The sequence below is a fragment of the Bufo gargarizans genome, chromosome 9 (assembly GCF_014858855.1).
Source record: "Bufo gargarizans isolate SCDJY-AF-19 chromosome 9, ASM1485885v1, whole genome shotgun sequence".
NCBI lineage: Eukaryota > Metazoa > Chordata > Amphibia > Anura > Bufonidae > Bufo > Bufo gargarizans.
The window spans coordinates 102,611,831-102,636,594 of record NC_058088.1 but is presented as its reverse complement, the minus strand read 5'-3'; the positions used below and the strand labels follow the sequence as shown (position 1 = coordinate 102,636,594).

The window sequence follows — 24,764 nt, the reverse complement described above, 5'->3', positions numbered from 1 at the left end:
AGACCTCACACCCCATAGAGTAACATACCCATAGAAACAGTAGTGTCCACCTCAGGAGAGCCACGTACACCGACGCGCGTTTCGGCAGAATGCCTTCCTCTGGGGGATGTTCTCCAGAGAACCCCGCAAAGGATCAATCAGAGTGGTCCCTTGCCAGCAAGTGCTCCGATTGGTTAGTCACAGAGGACACAGCACCAAAATCCCTTTGGTGTGGCCAAGAAATATGGACATTTCAGAACAGCACCAAAGGGGGAGCAAGGGCTTCACTGTGAGTGGCTGCCAGGAGATTTCCTAAGGTGTAAGTCCCCTGTAAGTTACTGACTTGACAACCCAGCTCTCCCATGTGACAGGCAGGTGACCAGTAACTGCCACCATCCAGTGCTAACTTCCATCCTATGCCCAGCTGATATACCCGTACCTTACGGCATCTCCCTCCTTACACCAGTGACTGGATCTATATGAACATCACTCATTACATTATATCTGGTGAGATCATAAATGTAAGGAAATAAAGAACAAGACAATTCCTGATTATGAATATTGTGTCATTGATTTTCTTCCCCAGGCACAGATCTAGCGCCCCCTGCTGTGAAGATCCAGCCATGATATAGTCATCAGGGTGATGATTGCCGGGCAGTGGCGTGCCTGGGGGGGGGGGGGGGGGGGCAGTCCACCCCGGGTGCCGGCTCTCAGGGGATTTGCCAGGAGCAATGAACGCTTTAATCAATACAGATGGAAGGGCTCATTGCTGGAGCGCTGATGCCCACATACTGCGGTGGGGCATGGGAGTGCATTGTTCGCTGCCCCGCCACTGATCACCGCCATAGGCTTCAGGCCTAGTAGGCCTGAGGCATATGCAGTAGTGAAATCCTGACACAACTTTGGGGGACGACATGGGGGACATGTGGGAGGGAAATATTATGGTGGGTTACTGTGTGGGGGGGGCAAATAATTATGGGAGGGATTACTATGTGGGGGCAAATAATTATGGGAGGGATTACTATGTGGGGGGCAAATTACTATATGGGGCAATGTGGGGGAAACTACTGTGTGGGGCAAATTACTATATGGGGCAGTGTGGGGGAAATTACTGTGGGGGGCAGTGTGGGGGAAACTACTGTGTGGGGACAGTGTGGGGGAAATTACTGTGTGGGGGCTGTGTGGGTGTAAGATGAAAGAGGTATGTGGTCAAGTATTGGGGCGTGGGTGCAAGAGAAAGGACCTGCCCTGTGTGCCAAACACCCTAGGTACGCCACTGTCGCCGGGTCTAGGCTGATGACCAGATTGTTTCAGACCAAAGGAAATCTGCTCCAGTCTTTCAGTAGCTGATGGGAATAGTGTCTGCTGGGAGTCGTGATCATAGATGTTACCGGTCATAATGGAGGGATGATGGGGAAATTTTGGAGAAAAGATAGAGATGCTTCCAGCTGCCGCATGGGTGGAAGTTCTATTGTTATTATCGTGATGATTGTAACTAGTGTTGAGCGAATCAAAGTATCTGAAGTGGACTATAATCCGAATTTCAGGAAAATTTGATTAGTCAAGAAGGTGAATTTCCTCGCGTTTTCAATTTTTCCTGAAATGGTGATTAAAAAAAAACATACTCGCCTCATCCATTTGATCACGGAGAGGTTGTCGCGGCATCTTGATTGAAGAAAACGTGATAAATCTCGCGGGCGCTGACATGTGATGTCATCAGTGATTATGTCCGCCCAATGTGATGATGTGGTGACGTCATTACATCATCGCGCAAGAGATTTGGCATGTTTTCTTTAATCAAGAAGGCCGCAACGGCCTCTCCGTGATCAAATGGATTAGGTGAGTATGTACTTTTTTTTTTCAGATTAACCCCTGAAAGGCCTCAATGTGACTGTCAGATGCCGCAATTGCCTTTCCCTGTTATTGCGCCCGCTACATACAATGGAATGCGATTTATGACGAAGTACTCCGTAACTAATCAAATTTCTTGTCGAAGTTCGGTGAAGCAGCTGAATCAAATTTTTTAAAACTTCATTCATCACTAATTGTAACAATGGAACCTCACATAGTCATTCATAGAGATGAGCGGAAATTAATGGGCCGGCTACTCATCCTGCGTGTGGTCTGTGTGGAAGGAATAGATATAAAGTCAATTTAAGATTTTCTTCTTTTTGTATATAGTACCAACATATCCTGCAGCGTTGCATAGGGAAGTCACTCAGCATAGCACTCATGATCACAACCCAATATGGAAATATCTTTGATTTCCAAGCATTTTAGAATTCTTTTGGGTTTATTGTATGCATTAGAATAGATTTCCTATATGGTGCAAATGGTACACTGCCTGGGCACCACCACACAACTCCCCTCTAATACCCATATACCTACAGCACCAGTGACCACATTTATCTTACCAGGGTCTAATCGGCCTCTAAATATGAGATCTGTGTGGTCTGCTATATGACAGAAGGAAGGCTGCATGAGACATAGGCTGCAGGTCGAAAGACAGCTGCCATTTGCAAAGTGAATAGCAGGGAAGGAAGTCAAAGACTTCTTCATCTGCTAAGAAAATCCCAGCCACAAATAGTAATGGGGGTACTTCAGGACAAATGAAACACCCAGTCCCCCTCCCCCGCACACAAAGGGCACCTTTGTGTCACAAGTTATAAACCCACCCCAATGTCACTGTATGGCTTCATGGGTCAGTAGGTGCGGTTTGTACTTGCAGCACCGAGGTCCCAGCTGTATGAAGCTGGTATGTTGTACCCCTGTTTGCAGGGGTTTAAGAGGACCTGTCACCACTCCTGACATGCCTGTTTTAATAGCTTCATGCATTCCCCATGTAATAACAATTCTGGAGCATATATTCTTATGGCTCTATGATGTGCTGTTCCTTTATTATTACTACTAGAAGGTATGAATGAATTTCTAGCAGTCTGTAGTAAGGGTACAGAGGGGAGGTAACCAGATTACCTGCATAGTCTGACAGTGGCAGCACTGACTGGACTTTATCCAAAGCAATAAAAACAATTGGTCACTAGGTGGCAGCATAACTCTATAACAAAAACAGCATCAGGGCTCATGCACACGGCCATTAGTGTTTTGCTCTTTTCAAATCGTGGATCTGCAAAGCTGTGAGTATGCCACCTTTTTTCCCACTGTCTAGAGAAAAGTTCTATTCTTGTTTCCAAATGGACAAGAATAGGACATGTTCTATTTTTTTTTGTTTTGCAGGACCATGGAACGGGCTTACGGATGTGGACAGCATGAGTGTGCTGTCTGCATTTTCTGCAGCCCCATTGAAATGAATTGGTCATCTCGGTCACAACGATGCCTTGTTAGCCCATTAGTAATGTCACCAGTCTCTAATATACCCCATACATATGTCCTCTGTGTGCTGGGTTTATGCAGTACCCCAAAGCACAGAGTATAGGCAAATGATCTGTTATGTAATGTATTGTTATGCATTGTTATGCTATGTATTATAAACTGCATAGACTTGTAGTATGGCATTGCCTGGTTAGCAATTCTGGCTCAGGCCTTGTAGGAAGCTAGGTGGTGGCTGGCTCCGCCCATAGCTTGAGATTGTTCTAGGGAGAGTTCAGAGAAAGAGGGAGAAGAGACAAAGTCCATGTGCCCCCTCTTCTCAGGCAGAGAAAGCCTCAGAAACTAATCTCTGCAAGATCTAGAAAAAGAGAAGATGAGAAAGAAAGGAGAGAACTGGAGAATCTGCATGGCCAAACACAGGAGTCAATAAGTTACCTGCTACTGTAGCCATTGACGCTTTGCTGCAGTGAGGGAAACCGTTAAGACCCATCACACTTAGACATGTCCTGCAGTGGACAATATAGCCATTCTTGCAATAGTGCTATTGCCTGCCACAGATTCTACTTTAGATACTTTAGCTAAATAGTGTAAAAAAAGGGCCATACATCCCATCCTTGCCTTAATGCATATTGTGCAGCGGTATCTGGGAGACAAATGCACTGTGTACATTGTTGGAACTGTGTTCTGAGACCATTGCACACTCCACACTGCCTTACATCCATACCGACATTTAACATCACAGACACTTTAACTACCATCAGGCATGAGCCCTCAGAAACAGGGTGTGACCTGAAGGAAGAAAGGTGGCGCCCATTTTTAATTGCACGGCCCTAGGGAGCAGCGGTGTGAGGAAAGCCACTGTGATAGCCACTCTCATCCTCCAGCTCCTCCTGGGTCGCTGCATTTCTACTCACAGTAGTGCATATATGCAGTACCCCAGAGCAGGGGGTATCTGCAAATGGTTTGTTATTTAATGTTATGTAATGTTATGGTATATATTGTGCCAAATATAACTACAGTGCTGCCCATAATTATTCATACCCCTGGGAAATTTTGACTTAAAGTTACTTTTATTCAACCAGCAAGTAATTGTTTGACTGGAAATGACATAGGTGTCTCCCAAAAGATAATAAGACGATGTACAAGAGGCATTATTGTGGAAAAAAAAAACAATTTCTTAGCTTTTATTTACATTTGAGCAAAAAGTGTCCAGTTGGCGTAAAAAAGGAGAAGCCTTCAACCCAAAGAACACCATCCCCACTGTCAAACATGGTGGTGGGAACCTAATGCTTTGGGGGTGTTTTTCAGCCAATGGACCAGGGAACCTAATCACAGTAAACGGCACCATGAAAAAAGAGCAATACATGAGGATTCTCAATGACAACATCAGGCAGTCTGCAGAGAAACTTGGCCTTGGGCACCGATGGACATTTCAGCATGACAATGACCCAAAACACACAGCAAAAGTGGTGAAGAAATGGTTAGCAGACAACATTAACGTTTTGGAGTGGCCCAGCCAGAGTCCAGACTTAAATCCAATTGAGAATCTGTGGAGGGAGCTAAAGATCTGTGTGATGGCAAGAAGTCCCTCCAACCTGAAAGATTTGGAGCTCATTGCTAAAGATGAATGGACAAAAATACCTGTCGAGACATGCAAAAAGCTGGTCTGCAATTATAGGAAGCGTTTGATTGCTGTAATAGCCAATAAAGGCTTTTCTATTGATTATTGAGAAGGGTATGAATAATTTTGGACTGGACACTTTTTGCTCAAATGTAAATAAAAGCTGAGAAATGTTTTTTTTTTTCCACAATAATTCCTCTTGTATATCATCTTATTATCTTTTGGGAGACACCTATGTCATTTCCCGTCAAAAAAATTACTTGTTGGTTGAATAAAAGTAACTTTAAGTAAAATTTTGCCAGGGGTATGAATAATTATGGGCAGCACTGTATGTATGGATGGCACATCCAGGGTTAACAGTACTGACTCCGCCTTTGTAGAAGGTTAGATGTGGGCTAACCTTAAGGGAGTATAAACTGGAGTTTAGAGAGAGAGGAGGCAAAATCCACGCACTCCCTTTTTTTTGGCCCAGACAGCTAGGGAGACTAACAGATCTCTGCATGATCTACAGAAGGAGAGAAGAACAAAGGAGAAAATTGAAGAGTATTAGAGTCAGTTAGGTAACCTGCTAAAAAAATCTGCTAAGATTTTACTGCTGTGAGAGACACCGTTAAAACACTCTCCACACTTGAACATGTCCTGGCCAGACAATCTTTCAAAACCCTGTATCCCGCAGCAGAGGCGTAGTTACCGTGGAGGCAGGGGAAGAGGCTTCTACAGGGCCTGAACTCAGTGAGGGGTCCAGAAACAGTGTTCTCTTTAAGCCACGCGGCCATGCAGCTTCCGTAGTGCCCCCCCATTAGAGCCTCTGTAGGACTGCTCACCGCCACAGCTGCAGGCCCACCCTGTGCCTGCAGTCAGGGACCCGCCCAGAAATTTCAAAAAAAGATGGCCAGTCACCACAGCTGACAGTGGTACAACCAATGCAATTTAGGCCCACATGATTTTAATTTGGTAAAAATGGCCCATTCTTTTCACCAGATTAAAACCATTGGGGTCGCTCTGAAAGATTGCCCAGCCCCCTGCCACCAAACACACACAGGAATTTCCTGTCCCCTCTTCTATTCTCCTCCTCCTCAGCAGTGTGATATGCGTCAACATGTAGCCACATGTGCAGTGACTGGGGCTGCAGGGGCAATGTGTGAGTGTGGTGGCCTGATGGGTGTAGTAGTTGATACTCACGTTTCTGCAGCTCTCTGGCCAGGGTGCAGGGAGTGGAAGGATAGCATCGGATTCCTTTGGGCACACTCTGGTGTTGAGGGATCTCCTGCTGGATGTTGGTTGAGGTGCCATTGGTGGTAAAGGGTTTTAGGTGCAGAGAAGGCAGGGTCCCTAAAGGTTCATGACGCCAGCACTTTTGGGTGCAAGTAGGTGATAAGTTTGCACAATAAGGAGACAAGTTAAATTCCCAGAACTTTACTGAAGCTGATCCAAAGGTCATCAATGCGCACAAAAATCATTTACAGCAAGGCAGCTTCTACAATGGCTCAAGTTAGTTCTCAAAAGTTGCATAAGGGGTTATTTTCCTCTCTTGTTTCTACAGACTGGAGGGATGCACTATCTCTGCTGCTCTCATTTCACAATAGCTTCGGAATACTATCTTCTGACAAGATAGCTTTTCCACCATAGTAACTAAGTGAGGTTCCATTGTAAAAATTTTCTAAATTTCGATTTGTCTGCTTTGCCAAAATTCGATTATTTAATAAGTACTTCGTCACAAATCGCATTCCATTGTATGTATGCGATCGCACTGCCCCCCATCAACAGCTAGACCTGTGCCCGGGAAGAAAATCAATAACACAATTGTCATAATCAGGAATTGTCTTGTTCTTTATTTCCTAACATTTATGATCTCACCAGATATAATGTAATGAGTGTGTCGGGTTGTAATAATTCAATTAAGAATTATTAATTATGGTCATAAAAATAATTAATCATAAAAAAATTTATTTTATAAAATTTGTCATAAATTCTTAAAATCATGACCTGGTGAATTGTAGACAACCAAATCGATACAATTCACATCTGAGTCCGACTATTTCCTCAGATAAATAAGTTCTTTTTGACGTGAGATGACGTTAATGATAAAACATGTAGTTCTGCATTATACAATAATATACAGGTTTATAAAAATATGCAGATTTATTGATTACAAGGTTATAAACATATATAAGTAAATAAACACAATGATACATGCAAATGAATATATATATAGCGTTAATATAAAGCATTACAAGCTTAACAATACATGTGAGTGGAAATAACTTGTCACATTATAACCAAGCTATTATTAGGTTAGGATATCAAAAATATGAACATAATTTATATACATTACTTCTGTTCAGAGAAAATCTCATGATATCAGGATGGGCATGTCTAATCCTAGACATCAATATGGAATGCTAAATACATTCCACCCCCCTCTAACCAACTACACATCACATGACTTCAGGCATGGGCAAATCCATTCAAGGATATAGCTTAGAAGAGATAACTGTATCCTTCCGCCCCATCTTGGACTATTTTCACATATATAACTTTGGTAAGACTATTAAGACAAATGACAGGGATATATGATCTTTGCTAGACCATATCTTCAATGGAAAGGACTTGAAATAAGTCTTTCCTGTGGGAAACCATCACTTAGCTTGGCGAAGAATGTTCTATCAATATATATATATATATATCTAAGCAATTATTTACTGCTTTGCTAGATTATGAGTCTTGATTCTTCTGCAGGTAGAATGAAGTCTCACAATATCCTAAAACTACATCTCAATATGGAGATGATCAATTAATTAATGTATTTATTCGCCAATCTAGATGGTATAATGTCACCCACACTATCAAATTAGTCTTAATAAAATGAAATATCATTTTCTGTATCTCTTACCAAGTCCTAGTAGAAATCTCACTTCTGCTCCTAGGAAAGCTGGGTGGTCCATCATAGCACATCTCACCATGGCTTCCATCTTGATAGACCCCTCTAGACAGCTTTACTTCTTTTTCCTCTCTTTCTTGTGTGTGTCTCTTTTTTTTTTTTTCATGTCTCTCATACCATCTTTTTATCCTATCTTAGAAAGGGCTTGGCCAAGTTTTATCATTAACTAGTGACCTCACTTTATAATCAATATAACCTCCCTCTAGTATTTTACCCTAACACTAGATGGCACTAGTATTCCATACAAAAATGTAATCACTCGCTTATTTCTCTTATCTAATATACTAGCAATAAATGTTATCTAAGGTTTCAGACAAAACCTTGAGAAGATCTTGAAGAGACAATGAGTTTTATACTTGGTCAACTACCTTGTGTATCCTTAAGTCTTTTGACCAGACTTAATTAAATCAAGATAAATAGGGCTATCTCAATTCATTGTTCTTGGAGGAGACAGGGTTTGTTCATGATCACCTGTGTCCACATTTCTCCATTCCAGGAAAGAAATAATTAATTTGTGTGTTCCACTGAGACAGATTCTAAACATGACAGAGGAGTTTATACCTCATTTCTAATCTTAAAACTGAATATATCTATGAGGACTATACTCTTATATATATATATATATATATATATATATACTATATATTCAGCACACCTATTAAAATTGATAATATAAAATCAATCTACTCCTATATTGATTAATATAAAAACCACAAAAAAAGATTAGAGTCTTTCTATTCACTAAAATCATCAGAACTCGAATACATTGTCTTATCTAGGCCTTCTCAAGATATACAAAATTGTAACTATAGTGGAGCATGGCTCTTAAAGGTAATGAACATCCATCTTGACTAAAAATGAATTGGATATCAATGTATTTACCTATGAAAAGGCACGACAAGTGATGTTCGTATAGATCCAGTCACTGGTGTGAGGAGGGAGATGCTGTAGGGTACGGGTATGTAAGGGTATATCAGCTGGGCATAGGATGGCAGTTGGCACTGGACGGTGGCAGTTACTGGTCACCTGCCTGGTCACATGGGGGAGCTGGGTTGTCATGTGTCAGTAACTTACAGGGGGAATTACATCTTAGGAAATCTCTATCTCCTGGCAGCCCTCAGCTTCTCAGTGAAGCCCTTAATTCCACGCTAAAGGGATTTTGGTGCTGTGTCCTCTTCATTATGAGAATCAGTGGAGAGTACTGGTTCCTGAGCTTCAATAACTGTATCCTTTGGCAGCCACTTTTGCAGGAGGCGAAGTTCCCCCTTAAAGGGAACCTGTCATCAACTTTATGCTGACCTCACTGAAGGCAGCATAAAGTAGTAACAGAAATACTGATTTCAGTGGTGTGTCACTCATGAGCTAAAAGTAAGTGGTTGCCGAGAACCAGCATCATAATCATTGCAGCCCAGGCCTGGAAAAGAGTCAAATCTACCTGAGAAGAGTCATGGTTATTCATAATTAGAGTTGAGCGAACCCGAACTGTAAATTTCGGGTTCGTACTGAACTTTAGCTTTTTCGGGACCCGGACCCGAACCCGAACATTTACGTAAAAGTTCGGGTTCGGGTTCAGTGTTCGGCGCTTTCTTGGCACTTTCTGAAAGGCTGCACAGCAGCTTTTAATTGTGTGCCCTTAGAAGCCATCACAGCCATGCCTACTATTGGCTTGGCTGTGATTGGCCAACTGCAGCATGTGACCCAGCCTCTATTTAAGCTGGAGTCACGTAGCGCTGCCCGTCACTCTGCTTTGATTAGTGTAGGGAGAGGTTGCAGCTGCTATCAGGGAGAGATCATGGAGAAATATTAAGAAGAACTGCCTTTTTACTCAGCGATCTAAATCCAAAGTGTTTTGTGGGTGCAGTGCACAATTTCTTTAAGCCTGCGCTGAGCCAACTTCTGCTGAAAACAAACATTTTTTTACTTCAGTTTGTCACTATCAATACCTAATCTGAAGCCATTTTATGCAACGATAGTGCACCAGCACTATCTATCTGCATGTCTGCTAGTCCAGAAATACAGCTTTTTTGCTGACTGTGCTTAAAAAAACTTTTTGTTCATATACTGGTCATCTTTGATTACACGTGCATAGGTGACAGTCACATTCAGGCCACAAATACGGCCATCAAGTTACTGCGGTTAAAAAAAAACCCTTTTTTCATATACTGGTCATCTTTGATTACACATGCATAGGTGACAGTCACATTTAGGTCACAAGTACGGCCATTTGGTTACTGCAGTTTAAAAAAAAGTTTTTTCATATACTGGTCATTTTTGATTAAACAGGCATTGATTACAGTCACATTTAGGCCACAAATACGGCCATTTGGTTACTGCGGTTTAAAAAAACATTTGGTCATATACTGGTCATCTTTGATTACACGTGCATGGGTGACTGTCACATTTAGGCCACAAATACCGCTGTCATATAGAGTTTAAAAAAAAATTGTTTGTGCAATACCCTACATCAGGGTTTGTATTGGCGGGTAATTATTTTTAACCGACTTAACCAAATTTTACTTTGCTTTGTGAACGCTAACTATGAGGCAAACATCTAATAAGGGACGCGGTCATGGTCGTGGTGGTGGTGTTGGTGGAGCCTCTGGTGCAGGGAGAGGACGTGGCCGTTCTGCCACAGCTACACGTCCTACTGAACCTACTACCTCGGATCCCAGTAGCCGCCAGAATCTGCAGCGATATTTGGTCAGGCCTAATGCCGTTCTAAGGATGGTAAGGCCTGAGCAAGTACAGGCGCTAGTCAATTGGGTGTCAGACAGTGGATCCAGCACGTTCACATTATCTCCCACCCAGTCTTCTGCAGAAAGCGCACAGGTGGCGCCTGAAACCCATGCCCATCAGTCTGTCACATCACCCCCGTGCATATCGGGGAACCTGTCTGAGCCTCAAGTCATGCAGCAGTCTCTTATGCTGTTTAAAGACTCTGCTGGCAGGGTTTCCCAAGGGCATCCACCTAGCCCTTCCCCAGGGGTGGAAGACATAGAATGCACTGACGCACAACCACTTATGTTTCCTGATGAGGACATGGGAATACCACCTCAGCACGTCTCTGATGATGACGAAACAATGGTGCCAACTGCTACGCCTTTCAGCAGTGTGCAGACCGAAAAGGAGGTCAGGGAGGAAGACTGGGTGGAAGACGATGCAGGGGACGGTGAGGTCCTAGACCCCACATGGAATGAAGGTCGTGCCACTGACCTTCAGAGTTCGGAGGAAGAGGCAGTGGTGAAACTGAGCCAACAGCGTAGCAAAAGTGGGAGCAGGGTGCAAAAGCAGAGCAGCCGTCGCCAAAACAGTTTGCCTGCTACTGGCCACCGCCAACAGGGGCCGAGCACACCAAAGGCAGCTTCAAGGAGTTCCCTAGCATGGCACTTCTTCACACATTGTGCTGACGACAAGACCCGAGTGATTTGCACACTGTGCCATCAGAGCCTGAAGCGAGGCATTAACGTTCTGAACCTTAGCACAACCTGCATGACCAGGCATCTACATGCGAGACACGGGCTGCAGTGGAGTAAGCACCTTCAAAACCAAGAAAGGGCTCAGGCCCCTCCTGCTCCCTCTTCTGCTGCTGCCTCAGCCTCTTCCTCCGCCTCTGGAGGAACGTTGGCACCTGCCGCCCAGCAAACAGATCATGTGCCACCAACAACACCACCTCCGTCACCAGGCATCTCCACCATGTCACACGGAAGCGTTCAGCTCTCCATCTCACAAACCTTTGAGAGAAAGCGTAAATTCCCACCTAGCCATCCTTGATCCCTGGCCCTGAATGCCAGCATTTCTAAACTACTGGCCTTTGAAATGCTGTCATTCAGGCTGGTGGAAACTGACAGCTTCAAACAGCTCATGTCGCTTGCTGTCCCACCGTACGTCGTTCTCAGCCGCCAGTGCTTGTCCAGGAGAGCCGTGCCCTCCCTGCACAACCAAATATCGGATAAAATCAAGTGTGCACTGCGCAACTCCCTAACTGCACACTGGGTAAATGTAGTGGCGGCTGGGCCCCAGGTGGAGAGCTGTTTGGCGCACGTCCTTCCATGCCAAGGATCACAGGGCATAATTCTTTGCCTCCTGTTACCTCTTCTTCCTACTCAGCTTCCTCCTCTTCATCCGATCAGCGACAAACCTTCACCACCAACTTCAGCACAGCCAGGGTTAAACATCAGCAGGCCGTTCTGAAACTGATGTGTTTGGGGGACAGGCCCCACACCGCACAGGAGTTGTGGCGGGGTATAGAACAATAGACCGACGAGTGGTTGCTGCCAGTGAGCCTCAAGCCCGGCCTGGTGGTGTGTGATAATGGGCGAAATCTCGTAGCAGTTCTGGGACTAGCCGGTTTGACGCACATTCCTTCCAAATTGTCCACATGGCCAGAGCTTGACCTGTATGCCTTGGAGGTGCTGGCCTGCCCTGCAGCCAGTGTACTCTCTGAACGTGTATTTAGCACGGCAGGAGGCGTCATTACAGACAGACGCAGCTGCCTGTCCACAGCCAACGTGGACAAGCTCACGTTCATTAAAATGAACCAGGCCTGGATCCCATAATACTTGTCTGTACCTTATGCAGAATAGACATTTATACCACCATCAAACATACATTCTTGTACTCAAGTCAAGTGCAATGATTCTTTTTTTTTTTTTGTCCTAATATTTTGGGGGCTACCTACCCCAATAAAAAATAATAAAAAACATTGTTGGCTGCCTCCTCCTCCTCTATTGCTGCCTCCCCCTACAACACCACATTCACCCCCTCCTCAACCTCCAACTCCATATCTACCTCCTTCTCTGAGTTGCAGGTTAATAATTTGTCATTTTTAGTTATTTTATTTTAAGTTATTTCCCTATCCACATTTGTTTGCATAGCAGTTGCCATGCTCTTAAGCACATTTTACTGCCTTTTACATCCCTCTAGCCTTTTCAAGGACTTCTTTAGTTCCCTAAATTGAAAAAATTCTTATTTTCAATTGTCGGGTGACATTTTACAATTTTTGGCGTATACAAACCCCTGCTGACCCTGGGTGACAGGGTCCTAAATCACTCAAAATCCTCTGTTCTATTGCTGGGTGACATGAACCCCCTTTTGCCGTGAATGAACCCCTGCTGTGCCTGGGTGACATGGGCCTCGTTCTCTCAAAATCGTCTGTTCTATTGCTGGGTGACATGAACCCCATTTTGCCGTGAATGAACCCCTGCTCTGCATTGCTGACAGGGAACTAAATTTAGTGAAAACATCTGTTACTGATCGGAAGATGCGCCACGCTGCTGATGGCATTCCCACCTGACAGCAGGGGCATAGTGGAAGCACAAGGCAGAGGAGGAGGAAGAGGTCGCCAACGCAGCTGGGGCACCGCCAGCACCTGAGAAGGCAGGGTTAGCATGGCCCAAATGTGGAAAAGCTTTGTCAGCCTTGGGGGTGCTGACCTGCCCTGCAGCCAGTGTATAGTGTGAACGTGTGTTTAGCACAGCAGAGAGAATTATCACAGGCCGCAGCCAATGTGGACAAGCTTACGTTTATTAAAATGAACCAGGCATGGATCCCACAGGACTTGTCCATATCTTATGCAGAATAGACATTTATACCAGCCTCAACCATCCATTCTTGTACTCAAGTGCACTTATTCTTTGTTTTATTTTGTTATACAGTACAGACCAAAAGTTTGGACACATCTTCTCATTCAAAGAGTTTTCTTTATTTTCATGACTATAAAAATTGTAGATTCACACTGAAGGCATCAAAACTATGAATTAACACATGTGGAATTATATACATAACAAAAAAGTGTGAAACAATTGAAAATATGTCATATTCTAGGTTCTTCAAAGTAGCCACCTTTTGCTTTGATTACTGCTTTGCACACTCTTGGCATTCTCTTGATGAGCTTCAAGAGGTAGTCACCTGAAATGGTTTTCACTTCACAGGTGTGCCCTGTCAGGTTTAATAAGTGGGATTTCTTGCCTTATAAATGGGGTTGGGACCATCAGTTGGGTTGTGAAGTCAGGTGGATACACAGCTGATAGTCCTACTGAATAGACTGTTAGAATTTGTATTATGGCAAGAAAAAAGCAGCTAAGTAAAGAAAAACGAGTGGCCATCTTTACTTTAAGAAATGAAGGTCAGGCAGTCTGAAAAATTGGGAAAACTTTGAAAGTGTCCCCAAGTGCAGTCACAAAAACCATCAAGCGCTACAAAGAAACTGGCTTACATGCGGACCGCCCCAGGAAAGGAAGACCAAGAGTCACCTCTGCTGCAGAGGATAAGTTCATCCGAGTCACCAGCCTCAGAAATCGCAGGTTAACAGCAGCTCAGATTAGAGACCAGGTCAATGCCACACAGAGTTCTAGCAGCAGACACATCTCTAGAACAACTTAGAGAGGAGACTGTGTGAATCAGGCCTTCAAGGTAGAATATCTGCTAGGAAACCACTGCTAAGGACAGGCAACAAGCAGAAGAGACGTGTTTGGGCTAAAGAACACAAGGAATGGACATTAGACCAGTGGAAATCTGTGCTTTGGTCTGATGAGTCCAAATTTGAGATCTTTGGTTGGACGGATGGACTCTACATGCCTGGTTCCCACCGTGAAGCATGGAGGAGGAGGTGTGATGGTGTGGGGGTGCTTTGCTGGTGACACTGTTGGGGATTTATTCAAAATTGAACCAGCATGGCTACCACAGCATCTTGCAGCGGCATGCTATTCCATCTGGTTTGCGTTTAGTTGGACCATCATTTATTTTTCAACAGGACAATGACCCCAAACACACCTCCAGGCTGTGTAAAGGCTATTTGACCATGAAGGAGAGTGATGGGGTGCTGCACCAGATGACCTGGCCTCCACAGTCACCGGACCTGAACCCAATCGAGATGGTTTGGGGTGAGCTGGACCGCAGAGTGAAGGCAAAAGGGCCAACAAGTGCTAAGCATCTCTGGGAACTCCTTCAAGACTGTTGGAAGACCATTTCAGGTGACTACCTCTTGAAGCTCATCAAGAGAATGCCAAGAGTGTGCAAAGCAGTAATCAAAGCAAAAGGTGGCTACTTTGAAGAACCTAGAATATGACATATTTTCAGTTATTTCACACTTTTTTGTTATGTATATAATTCCACATGTGTTAATTCATAGTTTTGATGCCTTGAGTGTGAATCTACAACTTTCATAGTCATAAAAATAAAGAAAACTCTTTGAATGAGAAGGTGTGTCCAAACTTCTGGTCTGTACTGTATGTCCCAATATTTTGGGGGATACCCCAATTTAAAAATAAAAAATAACACAAATCAGTGTTGGCTACCTATTCCTCCTTCACCGCCGCTTCCACCTACACCGCCACGTCAACCTACACTGCCCCATCCACCCATCCACCGCCTTCTCAATCTCCTCCTCCTAGATCCAGATTTTTTTCTGGATTTTATGTTATTTTAAGTCATTTCCCTATACACATTTGTCTGTAGAACAATTTCCATGCTCTTAAGCATTTTGATGCCTTTTGCAGCCCTCTAGCCCTTTCCAGGACTATTTTAGAGCCATTTTAGTGGCCAAAAGTTCGGGTCCCCATTAACTTCAATGGGGTTCGGGGTCAAGTTCGGGTTAAGTTTGGGTCCCGAACCCGTCAGTCATCAGCAGGTGGGGAGAGAGCAGGAATTCATAAATAACCATGAGTCTTCTCAGGTGGCCGGGACTCTTTTCCAGGCCCAGTCTGTAATAATTATGATGTTAGTTCTCTGCAGCCTCTTTTACTTTTAACTTTTAAATGACAGACCGCTAAAATCAATTCTCCTGTCTCTACTTTGTCCTGCCGTTAGTATAGGCAGCATAAAGTTGATGACAGGTTCCCTTTAAATATTATAATACAGAGAGAGATTTCTCAAGACTGGTGTATAGGAAAAAAAAATTAAAATTGGCCTGCAAAAAAAAACGGAAGTTTACTCCGTGTGCATTCCGTTTCAGTATGTCTGTTCTGCAAAAAAAAATAGAGCATGTCCTATTATTGTCAGCATTACGGAAAAGGATAGGACTGTTCTATTAGAGGCCAGCTGTTCCGTTGCGCAAAATGCGGATAGCACACGGATGTCATCCGTATTTTTTTGCAGAGGCGATTTTTGCGGACCACAAAATACATATAGTCATGTGCATGAGCTCTTACCCTAAAGGCTCATGCACACAAATGTACCGTATTTTTCGCTTTATAAGTTGCTCTTCTCCCCCTAAAAGTGCATATTATAAAGTGAATGGCACCATTTATACATTGCTGACACTGATACATCGCCGGCCGCTATGCTGCACAGCGCGGCCTGCGATGTATCAGAGCTCTGTCACGTGGGGTGGGAAGAGGGGCTGGAGGCCGGCAACTGCTGTTGCACTCGCGGTGGGGCCCTGTGCAGTCACTGTACACTGCTCACAGCAGTCTTCATATGTTAAGTCTAATCATGTATAATCGTCAACCAGTGGCTCTGCTTTATTAAACTATGGTAATCGTCTGTAGTAGTACTCACTATCAAACTAGCAGGCATAATGTCACTCACTGTGTCATGCTTCTCCCACTTCATTAATGAAGCTGGCGGAGCAGGAGCGTGACTGAGTGAGTGACGTTACACTGATGGCCTGCCTAGTTTGATAGTGAGTATTACTACAGACAATTACCGTAGTTTAACAAAGCAGAGCCACTGCTTGAGGATTATACATGACTAGACTTTACATATGAAGATTGCTATGAGCGGTGCCCGGTGTAATGGATGTCACTATTTACACAGGGACATGAGAAGACACAGAGGGGACCAGCATAAGATGCTATATATGTGTCATCCACAGATCCCCCATAACAGTGTCATCCACAGCTCCCCCCATATCAGTGTGTCATCCACAGATCCCCATAACAGTGTCATCCACAGATCCCCCATAACAGTGTCATCCACAGCTCCCCCCATATCAGTGTGTCATCCACAGATCCCCCATAACAGTGTATCATTCACAGATGGCCCCATAACAGTGTTTCATCCACAGATCCCGTCCATAACAGTGTCATCAACAGATCCCCCATAATAGTGTCATCCACAGATCCCCATAATAGTGTCATTCACAGGTCCCCATAACAGTGCGTCAGCCACAGATCCCCTCCATAACAGTGTCATCAACAGATCCCCCATAATAGTGTCATCCACAGATCCTGCATAATAGTGTCATCCACAGATCCCCCATAACAGTGTCATTCACAGCTCCCCCATATCAGTGTGTCATCCACAGATCCCCATAACAGTGTCATCCACAGATCCCCCATAACAGTGCGTCATACACAGATGCCCCCATAAAAGTGTCATCCACAGGTCCCCATAACAGTGCGTCATACACAGATGCCCCCATAAAAGTGTCATCCACAGGTCCCCATAACAGTGCGTCAGCCACAGATCCCCTCCATAACAGTGTCATCAACAGATCCCCCATAATAGTGTCATCCACAGATCCTGCATAATAGTGTCATCCACAGATCCCCCATAACAGTGTCATTCACAGCTCCCCCCATATCAGTGTGTCATCCACAGATCCCCATAACAGTGTCATCCACAGATCCCCCATAACAGTGCGTCATACACAGATGCCCCCATAAAAGTGTCATCCACAGGTCCCCATAACAGTGCGTCAGCCACAGATTCCCCATAACAGTGTATCATTCACAGATGGCCCCATAACAGTGTGTCATCAACAGATCCCCCATAATAGTGTCATCCACAGATCCCCATAATAGTGTCATTCACAGATCCCCCATAATAGTGTCATCCACAGACCACCATTAGTTCAAAACGTACCAAAAGCACAACTTTTGGTTCAATTTTTTTCTTTCTTATTTTCCTCCTTAAAAACCTAGGTGTGTCTTATCATCAGGTGTGTCTTATAAAGGAAAAATTCGGTATGTATTTTATGGTCTGCAAAACACAGATCCACAAAAAATACGGATGACGTCTGTGTGACATCCGTATTGCATCCATTTGTTTTTTGCAAATCCATTATAACAATGTCTGTCCTTGTTGCAACACGGACAAGAATAGGACATAGCTACGCTAAAGCTGCGTTCCTGGCCACAGGTTGCTGAGTGCTATTGTAGGCCATCAATACTGATCATGGGAGTCTGAACTCTCCCAGCAATCAGTGCAGTGATGCCAAGGATGCTCCGCGTTTCTGAAAGGACATTTATTTATTATTTATTCCACTATACTGATGTAAAAAAGTCACCGATTACACATGGGTACCATAATTTGCGACTTTTTAAACTTCTTGGCACTTTTCTGGAGCAACGTCCACCACGTCCTCACTCAAGTATGGCAGGCACCACGGCATCTAGGGGGTATGCATTCGGCACAATATTAAGATTTAACTGTCACAACGCCATCTATTGGAATGATAAACTTGATCCTGTGTTAGCTGTTGGACATGTGGAGAAGCACAGCGCCCTCTAGTGGACATACAGAGTCACTGTCTGGTCAGCCAGGAATTAAATAACATTTTGCTTGCTGCACCATGCCCACTACCGCTCATTTAAAAGAATCTGAATGTTAGTACAACCTTAAAATGAAAATTCAAATAGACTTTCTTTTTAATTTGACTTTTGGCAGGGAAAATGCCTGCAAGAGATGAAATTGAAATCTTAATCTACCATTTTCAGCTTTTACAATTCTAAGGTGTATCCTGTGTATGTTTGATACAGCAGTGGGTCTCAGAACAAGAATGACAGCTCTAACAGTCAATGACAATGATAAGCGTTGGTATCGCTGTTAGAAACATGGACCCAAGTTTAATACAATTAAAGGGATTACAATGACCCACAGTGACCGGGAGTAAATCGTGTGTTAATTATGTAATTTTCCGCTGCTCCATGTTCAGTCATAATTAGTTATATTTTTTGTATCTGCAGATGACTGGACCAGAGCGGGGGTCTCACTGTGTCCCTGCAATGAATATAGGCTACAGCTGGAGGTGATGACTCTACCACAAGTCAACAACATGGTGGCCACTGTGTCTGGAACAGATGACCTGCACTTCAGCAAGAGGCAGATTTGCGGGCTCGGTCTCTGCACTCACCCACTGGACTTTCTGCAGTCAGACGTATTTACTTGAGAAGTGAGTTTCCTGCTGCATCAAAGGCAGATTCCAGGCTTGGTCTCTGTAAAAACCACTGGAATTGACTGTAACGGATCCCCTTCCGTTAATAGACGCTTCCTAGCTTGCGCCGAGGACCACAAGCACCGCACTGGACACCATAACCACTGCAGTCTCCACAACCGCCGCAGCTTAACTGGAGCCGCGCCGTCTTCCTTCCACCCTGAATGACCCTCCAGCATTGAGGACCGTGTGGGAAAGATCTCTCCTCCAGGAGAGGGTATCCGGGACACGAAGAAAGAGATTAAAGCTCCAGGGAATATGCAGAGCATAGCAATCCCCAGCGTGATACAGCAATTCCCTCCAATAACGAGACAAGTCTACGTTTTGAGGGATCAAGAAGAACTCACCTTTATTGAGGGCTACCCGCCCGTATTTATGCAGGTCCCCATCTGGTGGCCACGCCCCCAGGGGACCAGAAGGGGGACTGCGACACAGGACAGACACGCAGCACCCAGGACACACAGACACAACACAATGTATCATGGTTTCCTCCTCTCTGTCCTGGAGACACCCGAAGCGCAATTCAATTATCTCTCAGGACAAAGGGAAATCACCAATACACATGTGGGAACAACAGGACAGGAATCACCACCCAAACACACAAAATCCTCCCTTCTGTCTGTGATATAATTATGGATTAACATAATCATCACAGACAGTAAAAATACAGTTTTTAAACATACACTGTAACTTTAAAACCATACATTCCATCTCCATAAAAATTACATATTTAAACTCAGCATACATCAAACATAAACACTTCCAAAAATCACACAAATCCCTCCAGCGGATCAAAAGTTAAGTAAAAGTCCTTTATGACCGATCGCAAGCACAATTTCCTGCCCAAAACAGTTCCATAGATTTGGGCTGTGCGGTCGGTCAATTTTATGCAGAAAAACGACTAAGTCCCATCTTCGAACGGGACTTAGTCTCTGGAGCTGAAAGTTCAGTATGGAAGAAGGTAAGGGTCAGAGGCGTTCGTGTATTTGCGCATCCGATTTTAGTTCCACAGAATCTTTAGTATACACCGCTGACCACGTTTGGTCCTATTAACAGTCCAGACATGCGGCATAGTTCTGTTACACGGTTCTTGAAGGGTAATATGTCCCGGGGCCATAGTCGTAGGGCAGGAGGCTAGCCATAAGTTTTCTACAATGCCCAGTGGCAAATGGCAGTTTGTCACATTGACATTCACCGGACTTTCCACAGATAGATTTATTCACCAAAGAAGTGAGTTTCCTGCTGCATTAAGAGGCAGATTCCGGGCTCGGTCTCTGCATTCACCACTGGACTTGTCATTCACTGGACTTTCCGCAGTCAGATGTATTCACAGAAAAAGTGAGTTTTCTGATGCATCAAAAGGCAGATTTCAGGCTTTATCTCTGCAGAATTCAGTACACTTGACATTCACCATTGATTCAAGGAAAAGTCTACCGTCCTTGTCACATGCCATCGTTTTCCTCAACTGCCTAGGGGAAGGGCAGTACTTCAGCCATGGTTCCCTAGAGGTTTTCTCCACTGTGAGTTTTTCCTCTCCTGAGTGCTGAAGGCCCGACTCTTCATGAGTTAAAGGCCCATCATCAACAGGGCCACATAAAGACCAGTGCCCTGACTTCTAATGAGAACATCTACTGTTCATTTGATATTATGCAGTTAATAAAGAAGTCTGTGTATATTAAGTAGTGGTGTGTCTGAGCCTCTTTATGAATCTTCATAGTCCACTGGAAGGGGGTGCAGGGTGTCAGACCCCCGCTGATTAGATAGTGATGGCCTTTCTTGGTTTTGATAACTCAGCTTATTTTTTTTATCCTCTAACTACAGGATAGGGGATAAGTATCTGATCAGTGGGGACCGCTGGGTCCCCCATAAGAATTGGGATCCTGTGTCCTCAAAGACACATAATCCCTCCCTGCTTCTAACTTGTGGGCCAAGGAGAAGGCAGCAGTGTCTTCGTCAAATCTTAGCAACATCCCTAGCAACCAATAGTTAGCTTATATATAATACAGATAGTTAGTGGGAGATAGTCAGTGTAGGTTAGATAGTGATATAGTGTAGCTGGTTCCAGTGTAGGGAGTTAGGGTTTGTGTTAAGTGTGCTATTTTAAGAATTACTAGTGTTTAGTAAGTTAGTTTCTGTCCGTTTTTCTGTCACTGTCCTAGGCCTCATGCACACGACAGTGAATAATGGCCGTGTGACGGCCGTCTAGGTAACAGGCGTCACATGGCCATTTTTAGCACCAATGAAAGTCTATGGGGCTATTCACAATCACAATAAATGATTACTTAGTACCTGGTGTGACACGTAGCAAACACGTAACCTACATCATACATCTGTACCTCGCTGTGTGTATAAATATATATATATATACTCAGGGCGAGGTAGAGATGTATGATGTAGGTTATGTGTTTGCTACGTGTCACACCAGGTACTAAGTAATCATTTGTAAAGGGGTGAAATACTTATTTGCATAACTGTATATATACATTACAGAATGTTGGCGAGAGCTACAAAAGTAATGTAAGCATTGTACCTGGGCATTTTCTGTCCCGGATCTCTGTGATCCACGCGATGTGCCTCCTCTTAAGATCGGACCAGTGCTTGATTGTGGCCATCGCACTGTGCCTTCTGTTACACTCCCTCCTTAGCTCCTTCCTTATCTCCCTCACAATCCTCTGCTTTTCCTCCTGGACCCGGGTCCTCTCATAGCCCCGCTCCAACATGCCCTGCAGGATAAAGATGAAAGCATATCATCCCAAATTTTTTAACTACAAGTGATGAAAATAATGTCCTCAACAACACAGCAAAAAGTATTTAAGTCTTTGAAGGGGAAATATTACATTAAATGTTACTGTTATAAGATCGGATTGGATTGCAATTGTATGTGTGTGGGGTCTGAGCAATCGGATATTGGCCGGCTAAGCAGAGATGTACCTGTCTAGTGAAGTGACGGTACGGTATGGGGTGTACAGCTGGTTCGCCTCCCCGTGGTGCACCCTTCTCCTGATCAACAGGACACAAACTCTAATCTATAGACTGTGTGTGGTATATAGTGTGTGGCAGGAAAATGGATGTACAATGTGCATGTGAGAGATATTTCTCTGCTGTCCATACATACATGCTACAGACCTAGTGCTGTGATGTCACTACAATACTTAGTGCACCAATCAGTAATAACTACTCAGACCTGATAAAATGGGAAGTTTTATGTATTGTGCAAAAATATGCGCATTATTCACAATCGCAAATATATTGAAACACTCTATAAAACTATTATTCTGCCAGACATGCGAAATGTAATCAAAAACAGTGCTGTAATGTAAAATTACTTACCGTAATCAGGAGTTCTTTCTCACATTCGCGAAAAATGCTGCAAACCATTTTCTCTAGTCTCAGGAAACTTCCAGCAGTTTGTAAACTGTAGCAAAACTTGTCTACGCCTCTATTCCGCATGCACAATACACGCATATTACATTGCCGATTTTTACAATCGAGAAAATAATAGCAAATTCTCGACTTAGCGAATTTATGATGAATATTCACCCACAAATTCACGAAATATCGCAAATTCGAATATTGCCCCTGCCGCTCATCACTACGACAGGAGTCGGGATTTAATTTCTTTACTTGCAACTTGCAAGTGACAGTGTAGAGGATGATAAGAGTGACTTCTGTGGAAGCCGGCAGCCGGCTTTCTCACTGCGCCTGCGCCGAATACTGAATGGGATGGTGCAGGCGTGAGATTTAGATGGCAGACGGGGCCAGCAGGAGAACCAACGCTGGCCTGGCCCTGTCAATCAAGACAGAAGGGCGTGGAATTGAGTTGGGCGAATGGATCCTCTAGGAGCAGGTGCTTCCAGAGCAGGGATCAGCAACCTTCGGCAGTCCAGCTGTGGTAAAACTACGACTCCCAGCATGCACACTTGCTTAGCTATTTTCAGAACTCCCATAAAAGTGAATGGAGCATGCTGGGAGTCGTAGTTTCAACACATCTGGAGTGCCGAAGGTTGCTGACTGCTGTTCTAGAGGCTCATTTGCATATAATAAAAGTTAAATTACACGAAAACGGGGGCATACTTAAAAGAAATGCAGAGTTAAATTCAGGTGACATTTTTACATCTATAATGTCAGCCTATTTAATAGCGAAAATTGGGGTGACAGAAACCCTTTAAGCTATAAACCTGACTGGTGACCTGGGCTGTCATTTAACCCACAGCTGATCTTCTCGAGCGTGAGTATGGTGTGGAGAGAGACGCGTCACCGTTGCAGCCGTGCCGAAGCCAGAGACTGCAGTGCTGGAACCCGGACAGGTAAGTTTGTGACAGTTACAATGACAGGTCACGCAGAACAATGCTTCACACATGGAAACACTTCCCTAATATAATGTTAAAATCAAAGCCAAAACCAAGATCTAAAGACATAGATAATTACACCCTGGATGGGCAGCCTTGTGTATGACCTTCACATTCAGCAGACAGCCCTCCACACGATAGTAGGAATAGCTCATCTTACCTGTGAGAGGGGAGCTCCCATATAGAGTTAAGGAAGTGTGATATTTACTGCATATCTATCTGCAAAGTAGGAGGGCGATGATATAATCCAGGAATTCTCTGCCCTTTATACAGCTTTTGTTACTACTGAGTCCTTTCTCTACAAGTCACGGATCCTACAGATAGTAACATAGTACATAAGGCCGAAAAAAAGACATTTGTCCATCCAGGTCGGCCTGTTATCCTACAAGTTGATGCAGAGGAAGGCAAAAAAAAACTGTGAGGTAGAAGCCAATTTTCCCCACTTTAGGGGAATAAAAAATTCCTTCCCGACTCCAATCAGGCAATCAGAATAATTCCCTGGATCAACGACCCCTCTCTAGTAGCTATAGCCTGTAATATTATTACACTCCAGAAATACATCCAGCCCCCTCTTGAATTCCTTTATTGTACTCACCATCACCACCTCCTCAGGCAGAGAGTTCCATAGTCTCACTGCTCTTACCGTAAAGAATCCTTTTCCTTTCATAAAGGATTTTCTAAAAAAAAATACTGTACTTGTGTTTTTCAGATTATTGTCTAAGTCTATGAGCCTAGAATGGGGTTGTCAAGAACTGTCAATGTGTTGTGAACACCTAAATGAAGAAACCAACCTACACCTAGAAGAAAATCCCATCCTACTTCTAGAAGATCCAAGCTACACCTAGAAGAAGACACCAACTGTACTGTACACCTAGAAGAAGACCCAAGCCTAAACCTAGAAGATCAACACCTAGAAGGAGCTATATAAGTGCATAAAATAAACAAATAATAAATAAATAGCAGCTGAAAGACTCCAGAAAACCAATGCTTTTCAAGACGATTCTGGATTCTGCTATGTGAATACTCGACAATACAGTGAGGATATAGCTTACAGTTAGGGATGAGCGAACTCGAACTGTATAGTTCGGGTTCGTACCGAATTTTGGGGTGTCCGTGACACGGACCCGAACCCGGACATTTTCGTAAAAGTCCGGGTTCGGGTTCGGTGTTCGTCGCTTTCTTCGCGCTTTTGTGACGCTTTCTTGGCGCTTTTTGAAAGGCTGCAAAGCAGCCAATCAACAAGCGTCATACTACTTGCCCCAAGAGGCCATCACAGCCATGCCTACTATTGGCATGGCTGTGATTGGCCAGAGCACCATGTGACCCAGCCTCTATTTAAGCTGGAGTCACATAGCGCCGCCCGTCACTCTGCTCTGATTAGCGTAGGGAGAG

General features: G+C 44.1%; 1 long non-coding RNA gene across 1 annotated transcript in view; it reads left to right on the top strand.

The window, feature by feature from the left end:
* The window catches only part of LOC122919545, a 42,581-nt gene extending 23,116 nt beyond the window's left edge, over window positions 1-19,465 (top strand). The window contains exon 3 of the long non-coding RNA XR_006386798.1: window positions 18,776-19,465. This is a non-coding gene — a long non-coding RNA (uncharacterized LOC122919545). The remainder of the gene's footprint in view (window positions 1-18,775) is intronic.
* The last annotated feature ends 5,299 nt before the right edge of the window (window positions 19,466-24,764 follow it).